This window comes from Mobula birostris, chromosome 13 (genome assembly GCF_030028105.1).
Source record: "Mobula birostris isolate sMobBir1 chromosome 13, sMobBir1.hap1, whole genome shotgun sequence".
In the NCBI taxonomy this organism is placed as follows: Eukaryota; Metazoa; Chordata; class Chondrichthyes; order Myliobatiformes; family Myliobatidae; genus Mobula; species Mobula birostris.
Genome location: NC_092382.1, coordinates 72,113,986 through 72,125,664, shown reverse-complemented (window position 1 = coordinate 72,125,664; position 11,679 = coordinate 72,113,986). Strand labels below are relative to the sequence as shown.

The following is an 11,679-nucleotide window of genomic DNA, read 5'->3' as shown; positions in this document are numbered from 1 at the left end:
TACTTTATTCAGAAATATTACAAAATAAAAATAATTACATACAGGAAAAGAAAACCATTCGTTGACTGTGAGTCCTTATTCAATACAGTTATTAACAATAAAAATTTTGTGTTGACTCTCTGTTCATTTACAAATGCTTTTAAGGCCTACATTAGAGGACAAATTATTTCTTATACATCAAGTGTTAAGAAAAAAGCTAATAAAGAGAGAATTGAATTAGCTAATCGGTTGAAATAATCAGACCAAGAATATGCCTCGGCTCCAGGTCCTGTTTTATACAAAAGGCGTGTTGAAATTACAACTAATTATGATATTCTTTTAACATAGCCAATTGAAATTCAACTCCTAAAAGATAAAAGTCAATTCTATATTCATGGAGACAAAACAGGTAAACTATTGGCTAACCAATTAAATACCTTTATATCTAAACGGCAAATTAAAGGAATTTGTAATGCTGATGGTGATAAGACAACTGATCATTTAGAAATAAAAGATACCTTTAGAGAATTTTATTCTAACTTTACAGTTCTGACCCTCTTAAAGATAATACTGTAATGATTTTTTTTTAGACCATTAAACATCCCTGAACTTTCTGCTGATAACTGAAAACAGTTGGATCAACTTATTTCTTATGAGGAATTTACTGAGGCTGTACGTTCATTGCACTCAGGGGAGGATCCAAGTCCTGATGGATTTTCTGGAGAATTTTATAAGGCTTTTTCCTCACTGCTTATACCTCATTTATGTTCAGTCTTTTGGGATTCTTTTAAGCTGGGTAGACTGCCACAATCTTTTTATGAAGCCTCTCTTTCGCTTATTCTTAAAAAGAATAAGAACCCAACTGAATGCTCTTCATAGAGACCAAACTCTCTACTTAATATTGATACTAAAATTCTATCCAAAATTCTGGCTCATAGGATTGAAAATATTTTACCAGCTATTATATCACCTGAGTTACAGAGAAAGGTTGAACAAGTTGGGTCTTTATTCTCTGGAACGTAAAAGGTTGAGGGGGGACTTGATAGAGGTACGGTATTTAAAATTATGAGGAGGATAGATAGAGTTGATGTTGATAGGCTTTTTCCATTGAGAGTGGGGGAGATTCAAACAAGAGGACATGAGTTGAGATTTAAAGTGCAAAAGTTTAGGGGTAACAAGAGGGGGAACTTCTTTACTCAGAGAGTTGTAGCTGCCTGGAACAAGCTGCCAGCAGAAGTGGTTGAGGCAGGTTTGATGTTGTCTTTTAAAGTTAAATTGGACAGCTATACGGACTGGAAAGGAATGGAAGGTTATGGGCTGAGTGCAGGTTGGTGGGACTTGGTGAGAGTAAGAGTTCGGCATGGACTAAAAGGGCCGAGATGGCCTGATTCCGTGCTGTAATGGTTATATGGTTATATCTGATGATCAGACTGGATTGATTAAAAATCGGTACTCCCATTTTAATATTCGTCATTTACCTAATGTTATCTATTCTCCTTATAAGGAGATATTGGAATGCATGATATCTTTAGACACTGAGAAGGTTTTTGATTGGGTTCAATGGAATTATTTATTTGAAACCTTAGAAAATTTTAACTTGGGGCCCGATTTCACTCAATGGATTAAATTACTTTACTTATCTCCCTCTGCTCGGGTTCTTACTAATTTTCAGAATTCTAAACCATTTAAACTCCAATGTGGAACCAGACAGGCTTTAGAACCCTTAGCTATTGCTTTTTGAGAATCTGGTGATATCACTGGTATTTTAAGAAGTACTACCCATAAAGTTTTGCCCTATGTGGATGACCTATTGATTTTTATTTCTAATGTTGAGACTTTGTTACCTTCTGTGCTTTCTTTACTCTCCTGTTTCAGCCAGTTTTCAGGATATAAATTGCATTTACATAAGAGTGAACTTTTCCCTTTGAATAATTTGGTATCTATTAACACTAACCTTCCTTTTAAAATTGTAAGAAATCAATTTGCCTATCTGGATGTAACAATTACTAAGAATTATAAACACATATTCAAAGGAAATTTTCTTACCCTACTGAATTATGTAAAAAGGGCACTATCAAATTGGTCGCCCCTCTTGTTATCATTGATTGGCCAAATTAATTCTATTAAAATGAATATCTTGCCTATATTCATTTATCTTTTTCAGGCCTTATCCATTTTTATTCCTGAGACCTTTTTTGACTCTCTTGATTCTACTCTGTCTCCTTATATATGGAAAAACAAACATTCTCAACTAAATAAAGTTCACCTTCAAAAAGCTAAAAAGAATGGAGGTTTAGCTTCACCGAATTTTAGGTTTTATTATACGTCAACATTTAGTGCCGAGATCCTCTCTTTGGACTGAGAGTAGATGGGATATCGTCAGAGAAAAGAGGTGAGGGGTGGGGATGGGGCAAGAGCTGGGGAGTGAGAGGTGGATCCAGGTGAGGGGGAGGTGGGAAGGTGGAAACAGTGACAGGGGTGGGAGGTGAGTGTTTGGGGCAACACAGAGCTGCAGAAGATGGAAATTAATTCCATCGAGGATTAACAAAGAGGTTAGAGAGTATTTGCTGTAGAGAGTGCAATGAAGATTCACCAGACTGATCCCTGGAATGGTGGGGTCATCATATGAAGAACGATCAAATATGATAACCCTTTCATTTAGAGCAGGGGTCCCCAGCCTTTTTAGCACCGCAGACCGGTTTATTATTGGCAATATTCTTGCGGACCGGCCAACCCGGGGTGGGGGGGTGTAGGGTTGCCAACGGACAAGAGTAGCAGTCAAATACATGGTGTTTACCCTGTGAAGGACTACAATGACCATGAAGCCTTGAGCGGGCACCAGTGTGCATGTGTGACCTGCACATTTTTTTCTACAAATCGTTTTTGGCAATTCTGCTCGGGGGAGGGGTGTTAATCACGACCGGAATATAGGTGATAAGTGGCTAATACACTCAATTTCATTTCTAAAAGGGTTTATCTAACGAATTTAATATTAAACACACAGTACATATTTTCCTCGCATGAATATAGTGATAAGTCAATTATCAGGGGAGGACAGGGGAGCTTGAAGTAAGTGTTGAACAAACTTCCAGTAGTAGTGGTAGAGGCAGGTTTGATAATTATCGTTTAAAGAAAAATTGGATAGGTATATGGACAGGAAAGGAATGGAGGGTTATGGGCTGAGTGCAGGTCAGTGGGACTAGGTGAGAGTAGCATTCGGCACGGACTAGAAGGGCAGAGATGGCCTCTTTCTGTGCTGTAATTGTTATATGGTTATATGGTTATATAAATCACTTAGAACTCAATAGCATCATAACATTTTAAGTAACATTTCGATATTAAGCACACAGCGCATATTAGTCATAGTCATACTTTAATCCCGGGGGAAATTGGTTTTCGTTACAGTTGCTCCATAAATAATAAATAGTAATAGAACCATAAATAGTTAAACAGTAATATGTAAATTATGCCAGTAAATTATGAAATAAGTCCAGGACCAGCCTATCGGCTCAGGGTGTCTGACCCTCCAAGGGAGGAGTTGTAAAGTTTGATGGCCACAGGCAGGAATGACTTCCTATGACGCTCTGTGCTGCATCTCGGTGGAATGAGTCTCTGGCTGAATGTACTCCTGTGCCCACCCAGTACATTATGTAGTGGATGGGAGACATGGACCAAGATGGCATGCAACTTAGACAGCATCCTCTTTTCAGACACCACCATCAGAGAGTCCAGTTCCATTCCCACAACACCACTGGCCTTACGAATGAGTTTGTTGATTCTTTTGGTGTCTGCTACCCTCAGCCTGCTGCCCCAGCACACAACAGCAAACATGATAGCACTGGCCACCACAGACTTGTAGAACATCCTCAGTATCGTCCAGCAGATGTTAAAGGACCTCAGTCTCCTCAGGAAATAGAGACAGCTCTGACCCTTCTTGTAGACAGCCTCCGTGTTCTTTGACCAGTCCAGTTTATTGTTAGTTCGTATCCCCAGGTATTTGTAATCCTCCACCATGTCCACACTGAACCCCTGGATGGAAACAGGGGTCACTGGTACCTTAGCTCTCCTCAGGTTTACCACCAGCTCCTTAATCTTTTTCACATTAAGCTGCAGATAATTCTGCTCACACCATGTGACAAAGTTTCCTACCGTAGCCCTGTACTCAGCCTCTTCTCCCTTGCTGATGCATCCAACTATGGAAGAGTCATCCGAAAACTTCTGAAGATGACAAGACTCTGTGCAGTAGTTGAAGTCCGAGATGTAAGTTTTGAAGAGAAAAGGAGACAAGACAGTCCCCCGTGAAGCCCCAGTGCTGCTGATCACTCTGTCGGACACACAGTGTTGCAAGCACACGTACTGTGTTCTGCCAGTCAGGTAATCAAGAATCCATGACACCAGGGAAGCATCCACCTGCATCGCTGTCAGCTTCTCCCCCAGCAGAGCAGGGCGGATGGTGTTGTATGCACTGGAGAAGTCAAAAAACATGACCCTCACAGTGCTCGCTGGCTTGTCCAGGTGGGCGCAGACATGGTTCAGCAGGAAGACGATGGCATCCTCAACTCCTGATCGGGGCTGGTAGGCGAACTGGAGGGGGTCTAAGTGTGGCCTGACCATAGGCCGGAGCAGCTCCAGAGCAAGTCTCTCCAGGGTCTTCATGATGTGGGAGGTCAATGCCACCGGTCTGTAGTCATTGAGGCCGCTGGGGCGGGGCATCTTTGGCACAGGGACGAGGCAGGACGTCCTCCACAGTACAGGAACCCCCCGGAGCCTCAGGCTCATGTTGAATACATGGCGAAGTACTCCACATAGCTGAGGGGCACAGGCTTTGAGCACCCTGGTACTGACACCATCCGGTCCTGCAGCCTTGCTTGGGTTGAGATGTTTCAGCTGTCTTCTCACCTGTTCAGCTGTGAAGCCCACCATGGTGGTTTGTGTGGGGAAGGGGTATAGTCATGGGAGCAGGGTGGGGGACTGTGAGGAGGGGTAGGAGGGGAGAGTGGAATATGTGTTGGTTGGGGGCCGACAACAGATGGCTCATGTTGGGGATGGGCAGGGATCACAATGTCAAATCTGTTAAAGAACAGGTTAAGTTCGTTGGCCCTGTCCACACTGCCTTCCACTCCTCTGTTGCTAGTTTGCCGGAACCCAGTGATGGTCCTCATCCCCCTCCAGACCTCTCCCATGTTGTTCATATAAAATCATTGCAACACACCAATATCACTGAATCAGTGGGAGCCCTGGGCTTGTTTCCCTGCAACAAGACTGTGCCATTGAGGGGTGATGGGAGACAGTGATACTCGAAGGGAGTTCCTTATGTCCAGTCTATTCTGCAATTTAGTTTTCATTGCATTCATTGCAGAGATATGTTGCAAATGGAATCAATGTTTTCAGTGCTTTCTTGGCTATCAGGATATTCAGCCTTGACTTTGATCCAGAATGCTGGCAGAGGTGTTATGTCAAACATACTTTTCAGCCCGCCGTCCTTTGCAAGCTCGAAGAGTTGATCTCCTTCCCGCGCAGACATGGTTGACGTGAGGGTAATAATCTCGCGTGCGTTCAAGTTCAACAGTGGGCGTGACAGGGAATGCAGCTGACTTATATTGCCAAATCATGTTGTTTCCTCGCGGCCCGGTAGCGCATGCTTTGTAGCCCAGTACTGGTCCCCGGCCCGGTGGTTGGGGACTGCTGATTTAGAGAATGGAGGACTGAGAGGTGAACACATTGAAATGCACAGCATCATTACAGACGTCCCACCTCTCCCGGAAGTTCCGGGAGTCTCCCGCATATTGATAGTGGCTCCCTGATGCCCAGAAATTATATACAATATCCTGGAAATTGATTTTATTGAGAGGGAGAGCGAGCATCCTGAATGGTCTCTCTTCATGCTAAGAGTGGTGGAAACAATATGATATGGCGATATGAGCCCGCTGCACCTTTCCTCATTCCCTGTCACGCCCACTGTTGAACTCGAACGCATGCGAGGTCATTACCCGCGCGTCATCCATGTCAGCGCGGGAAGATCAACTCCTCGAGCTTGCAAATGACGGCGGGCTGAAAAGTATGTTTGACGTAACATCTTTGCTGGCATTCTGGATCAAAGTCAAGGCTGAATATCCTGAGATAGCCACGAAAGCACTGAAAACATTGCTTCCATTTCCAACATATCTCTGTGAAGCAGGGTTTTCTGCAATGAAAACAAAATTGCAGAATAGACTGGACATAAGGAACTCCCTTCGAGTATCACGCTCTTCCATCACCCCTCGATGGGACCGTCTTGTTGCAGGGAAACAAGCCCAGGGCTCCCACTGATTCAGTGATATTAGTGTGTTGCAATGATTTTATATGTTCACACGAGGAAAATATGCGCTGTTTAATATCCAAACGTTACTTAAAATGTTATGATGCTATTGACTTATAATTGATTTATCACTCTATTAATGTGAGGAAAATATGCGCTGTGTATTTAATATTAAATTCGTTAGATAACCCCTTTTAGAAACGAAATTGAGTGTATTAGCCACTTATAAGTGACTTATGGTTGACTTATCACCAATATTCCGGTCGTGATTAACACCACATCCCCTCCCCAGTCGGCCGGTCCACAAGAATATTGTCAATATTAAACCAGTCTGCGGTACAGAAAAGGTTGGGGACCCCTGTTAAGTAGACCTATCAGTTTTCTCTGTGGATGGGCTTTACAGTCGACCTCAAAAATAATGACAATGTTGCTCACTGCACTGTTTGCAACAGTGACTTTTCTATTGCCCATGGTGGGCCAAAATGTGAAAGACATGTTGAGGTGAGTTTAACAGGTGTCATTTGTTCATTAGCATAGCCAACGTTATTTAAACTACACAAACACGAGGAAATCTGCAGATGCTGGAATTTCAAGCAACACACACAGGCTGGCTGCTGAGGAGCTACGCTATTGATGTCCTACGTGATGAGGCCGAACTCCTTGTAGACTTGCTTAAAGTTGTAATAGAATAAACATAATAATATAATATAAGTACATATTTTAATGTCACATTTTCTGCATATACCCAACTTGGTTTACAGATTAGACAAGATGATTAAACAAAGTATTACATAAACCCTTGGAGATCGACGGGGGGTGGGGGGTGGGACGGAGTAGATATGGGGTTGCAGGGGGTGGGGATGCTACCTCCCTGAAATGAGTTTTGCAGGGTGGGATGTCTGCCATTATCGGTTGAACCAGGGATCCCAGTCTTTGAGAAAGGGGGTGGACTGTCTGGGACTGAGATGAGGGGAAATGTCTCCACTCCGAGGGTGGTGAATGTCTGTAAATCCCCACCACAGAGGGCGGTGAAGACTCAGTGATCGTCCTCACATAAAACAGAGGCTGGCAGATGTGTGGAGACCGGAGGGATCGAGGAAATGAGGATCGGCAGAAACATGTGGCTGAGAGGGGAGAGCAGTCGCCATCTTGTTGATAGTTAGAGGGGCTGAATGAGCTGTTTCTCACTTGGTGTTTCAGTGTTCCAGTCCAGTGAGGCCGGAGGAATGTAAATAGAAATGAGTGTTTATAAACACAGACTGATTTGAATGAAACCTGCACATTTCCTGTTTGGGTCTGAATTGAGTGATTTGATCAGACCAGACGCAACTTTATTGTCATTGTGGCGACTACAGATACAAAGCCAATGAAACGCAGTTGGCGTCTGTACTGGGGTCAGGACTATCACGTGACGGCTCTGCCCATTTACCTGGTCGGAAGGCGCGTCACCTGCCAATCAAGGTTTGACCCCACCCCGCCCATCAATGCGCACCTCACCATTGGCCCCTTTAATTAGCCTTGTACTTGGCCTCGGGCAATTGGCCTTTGTAATCAGTTTAACCCTGCTGGCACCGAGCCATTGGCTTCCCTGTGAATCACCTGGGCTGGACCTTCCAGTCCTATAAAGGAGCCCACGTGTACATGACCCTCTCTCTTTTTTGCTGCCTCCGAGGGACCACCCTGCTGTTTGTGAGTTGTGCTTTGAATAGGGTTGGGAGTGTGGATATTGTCCCTAAGCAGAAGAGATGCGCCTGCACAGAGTCAAGGGTGGTTGTGTGTGTGTGTACTTTGTCCCCACGCGATTTAATGTGATTTATTGCTGATCCGACTACTGTAAATTGTGCGCGTGTTGCTTCTGTTGCCATTTTCCCCCGTTTGCCTTCTGTAAATAAAATCCTTCACTACCCAGACTGTGAGCCCAGAACCCTTGACTTTGAGACCTGCAGAATCTGTTTCCTGACTTACAACAATTGGCGCTGCGTGGGGAAAGTGTTCTGGAACGGGCAAAAAAGCCAGTACAGGCACCGAGCATAGGATTCCCGGGTGGACTGACGAGAGAGGGATTTGAGCGCTGGCGGACCACTGTAAACCGGTTGACTGGTCCGAGCAGTGGGACCCACGTCGCGAGCACCTGCCCGCTGGGCTGCTCCGGCTGTGGGATGAGGGGGTGGGGGGGGAGGCAACATGAACCTCTCTCTTCGAGACGCGAGCTCCCTGGGGAGCCTCTCTGACCAGGAAAGCATCAACAACGCCCTATGGGTGCCGAAGCCGGAGATCAGGGAAGGCTGTACCCTGTGGGATCGGTTGGTGACCGCTGTGAGGGTCCGGTACCCCACCCTCCTGGAGTGGGATCTACACCGGCGCCCGCAATGGGGTACGGTCAGTGAGGGTACCCGGGCTGTTAAAGAGTGTGCGCTGGTCAACGGCATCTACCAGGGAGCCTGCGACTGTAATTTTTTAGCAAACACCCGGGTGACCGGTGCCCTAACAGGATACCGGTCACCACCGCGCACCCCGATTTAAATCAGTGATACTGCCCCTCATGGCACCAGCTAACGGGAGGACCGTGCGGGATGCCATCACCGTCCTGGAAGGGCTTGAATAGATGCAGCGGGGGGCACCCACCCTGGTCCGTAGGGCAGAGGCAAGGGCTGGAGATACAACCCCTCCCCGTTTTACGCGCAGGCAGCTGTACATGGACATGGATCCCCAACCCTGACCTCTACACCCTGTGGAAGGAGCTTTGTGGCGGTAGGGTGGTGGGCAACTGGTCGATTGCACCCATTCTCGTTATCATCGCTGTGTGTATATTATGTTGTGTCTGCCCAATTATTAAGAGCACGTCTGCCTATCTTTAGTCACAAAAAGCATTAACCTTAGAAATAGTTAGTGTAAGACTTCCATTAAGATATATTCCTTTCCTTTTCACTGTGGTAACGCTTGGTGAGTGGCGTGGCTACCGAGGGGTGGACTGTACTGGAGGGGTCGTGACTGTCACGTGACAGCACTGCCCACTCCTGGTCAGAAGACACGCCCCCTGCCAATCAAGGATTGACCCCTCCTCGCCCATCACTGCACACCTAACCACTGGCCTCTTTAGTTAGCCTTGGATATGGCCTCGGGTAATTGGCCTTTGTAATCAGCTTTAGGGTACGTCCACACTACGCCGGATAATTTTGAAAACGAAGCTTTTTCTCTTCGTTTTGCCCTCCCGTCCACACTGAGCCGGCGTTTTCAGCTCCCGAAAACGGAAATTTTCGAAAACACTCTCCAGAGTGAATAAATGTGAAAACGCTTAATATCCGGCGTAGTGTGTACGGGGTAAACGGAGAGATTTAAAAACGTTGTCGTGACAACACCACAATAACAATGCTTTTTTCTGCTTCTGCTTGGTACTGCGCAAGCTGTTATAACGCGCAGTCGGTGTGAACGGCGTGAGAGCTAAATTGTAAAGTGATCTTTTTTGACTATTTAAAAACGCTGTCATGACGTGCTGGAACAGATGTTCGTTGTTTTCTTGAACGCCACCACCTAACAACTTCAGAACAGACGGACGAGACTGAAGCCATAAGGGTTAGAAATGTACTCACCAAATACTTTGACCCATAACTTACTGAATAAATACGTATTCTCACTTCGCCCTGTTTTCTGTCCTTGCTTGTATGAAGGTAGTTTACCTATTTATGCAAGTACTTCTCTGACAATAAATGTGTAACAGCCTAATGTAACATTGTATGGAAATAACGCTGATGCAGACGTTTTATACATTTAACAAGGTGCTTTATTAATGCAACAGCGTTAGTCAGTTTTTCAATGTTCGTCGTCAGCTGGGTCATACTGTCCGTGAACTCCCTGTTGATTGCCTCCATTCGCTCCAGTATTTGTTTTTTTTAATATAAGTTTTAAGTCCTGCGCGAGAGCCAAGAGCAATTCCTTTCAAGTTTCTCTAGTCTGTAACTGGACAAACGCGCACTAAGTACACCGTTTCCTCTTCGCTTGTTTTCTGTGTGTCCTGTGCATGCCCAGTAGGAGGAGATTCGCCCAAATATCCGTCTAATGTGGAAGGAGATATTTTCAAAAACGCTTAGTGTGGACGCCTGTCGTTTTTACTCGAAACCGGCGTTTTCAAAATTATCCGGCGTAGTGTGGACGTAGCCTAACTCTGCCGGCACCGAGCCGTTAGCGTTCCTGTGAATTACCTGGGCCGGGCACTTCAGACTTCCTGCATTAAAAGGGCGCCCCGTGTGCTGGACGCTCTCTTTGCCATTTCTGAGGGACCACTCTGCTTCATTTTAGGCTGAGAACCTTGGAACAGCGCTGGAGAAAATTGTTGGTAAGCTGTGCATTGAATAGGGTTGGTGATTGTCCTTGATAGCATTGAGCCGTGCCTGTACACTGAAGGGGCATCGTATTGACTTTTCCCTTGGATATGTGTGTACTTTATTCCCAGGTTCGTGTTTTTTTTTAATTCTCTGCGTGTGTTTTACTGCCGATCCGACTTTATCCACGACTGCTGTAAATTGTGTGCGTGTTGTTTCTGTTGCCTTTGAGACCTGAAGAATCCGTTTCCTCGCTTGTAGTTCTTTCTTCCATGTGGTGGTCCAAGAGGCTCCTAAATATTCTGCAAATAAACTGCTTTACTCACGCAAGCAAGCCTATTTGTGTCCTCATTAAAAACAAGCATAGCCTGCAAGAAGTACGAGGCAGAAACAAGAAATATACCCGACAGCCTGCCTGCGAATAACAGAATTCTATTTTTTAATTTGTTGTTAGTCTCCCCGAAGGGAGGTGCACCGTTCCCAGAGGCACTGCAATACCGGGTCGATGCGCGGAGTGGACGGAGCAAGCCCCTAGTCCATCTCCCTGTCCCAAAAATCAATTTAATATATGGTCCCCAGATAAGGGACGTATCAGATATTAAACTGATAAGAACAGATTTTTTTTTTTTAATTTCAAAATATACTTTATTCAAAAATAAATATATACAATAAACCATTCAATAACTTTTCATCCTTTGCATACGTTTCCATTATACTCAGTAAAATACCCGTGTTTATAGCCACCCACGTGGCACTCCAGTAGTTCAGCTTAGCATCTCATTGTTGAGGGGTATACTCCCCGCCCACCGACCCCTCCCACTCCCACGGGTGGAGAAACCTATACTGTGGTCCTTCCCCACCGGGCCCTTGCGGTGGCTGCACCAAGTTTCAGTGCGTCCCTCAGCACGTACTCCTGCAGCCGAGAGTGTGCCAGTCGGCAGCATTCTCCCACGGACATCTCCATGTGCTGGTAGATCATCAAGTTTCGGGCTGACCAAAGAGCGTCTTTCACCGAGTTGATGATCTGCCAGCAGCACCGGATGTTGGTCTCCGTGTGCGTCCCCGGGAACAGCCCGTAGATCA

At 45.4% G+C, this 11,679-nt stretch overlaps 1 pseudogene; it reads right to left on the bottom strand.

Annotated features, from left to right (window-relative positions):
* Window positions 1-11,060: 11,060 nt before the first annotated feature.
* Window positions 11,061-11,238, bottom strand: LOC140208721 (U2 spliceosomal RNA; annotated as a pseudogene).
* Window positions 11,239-11,679: the final 441 nt, after the last annotated feature.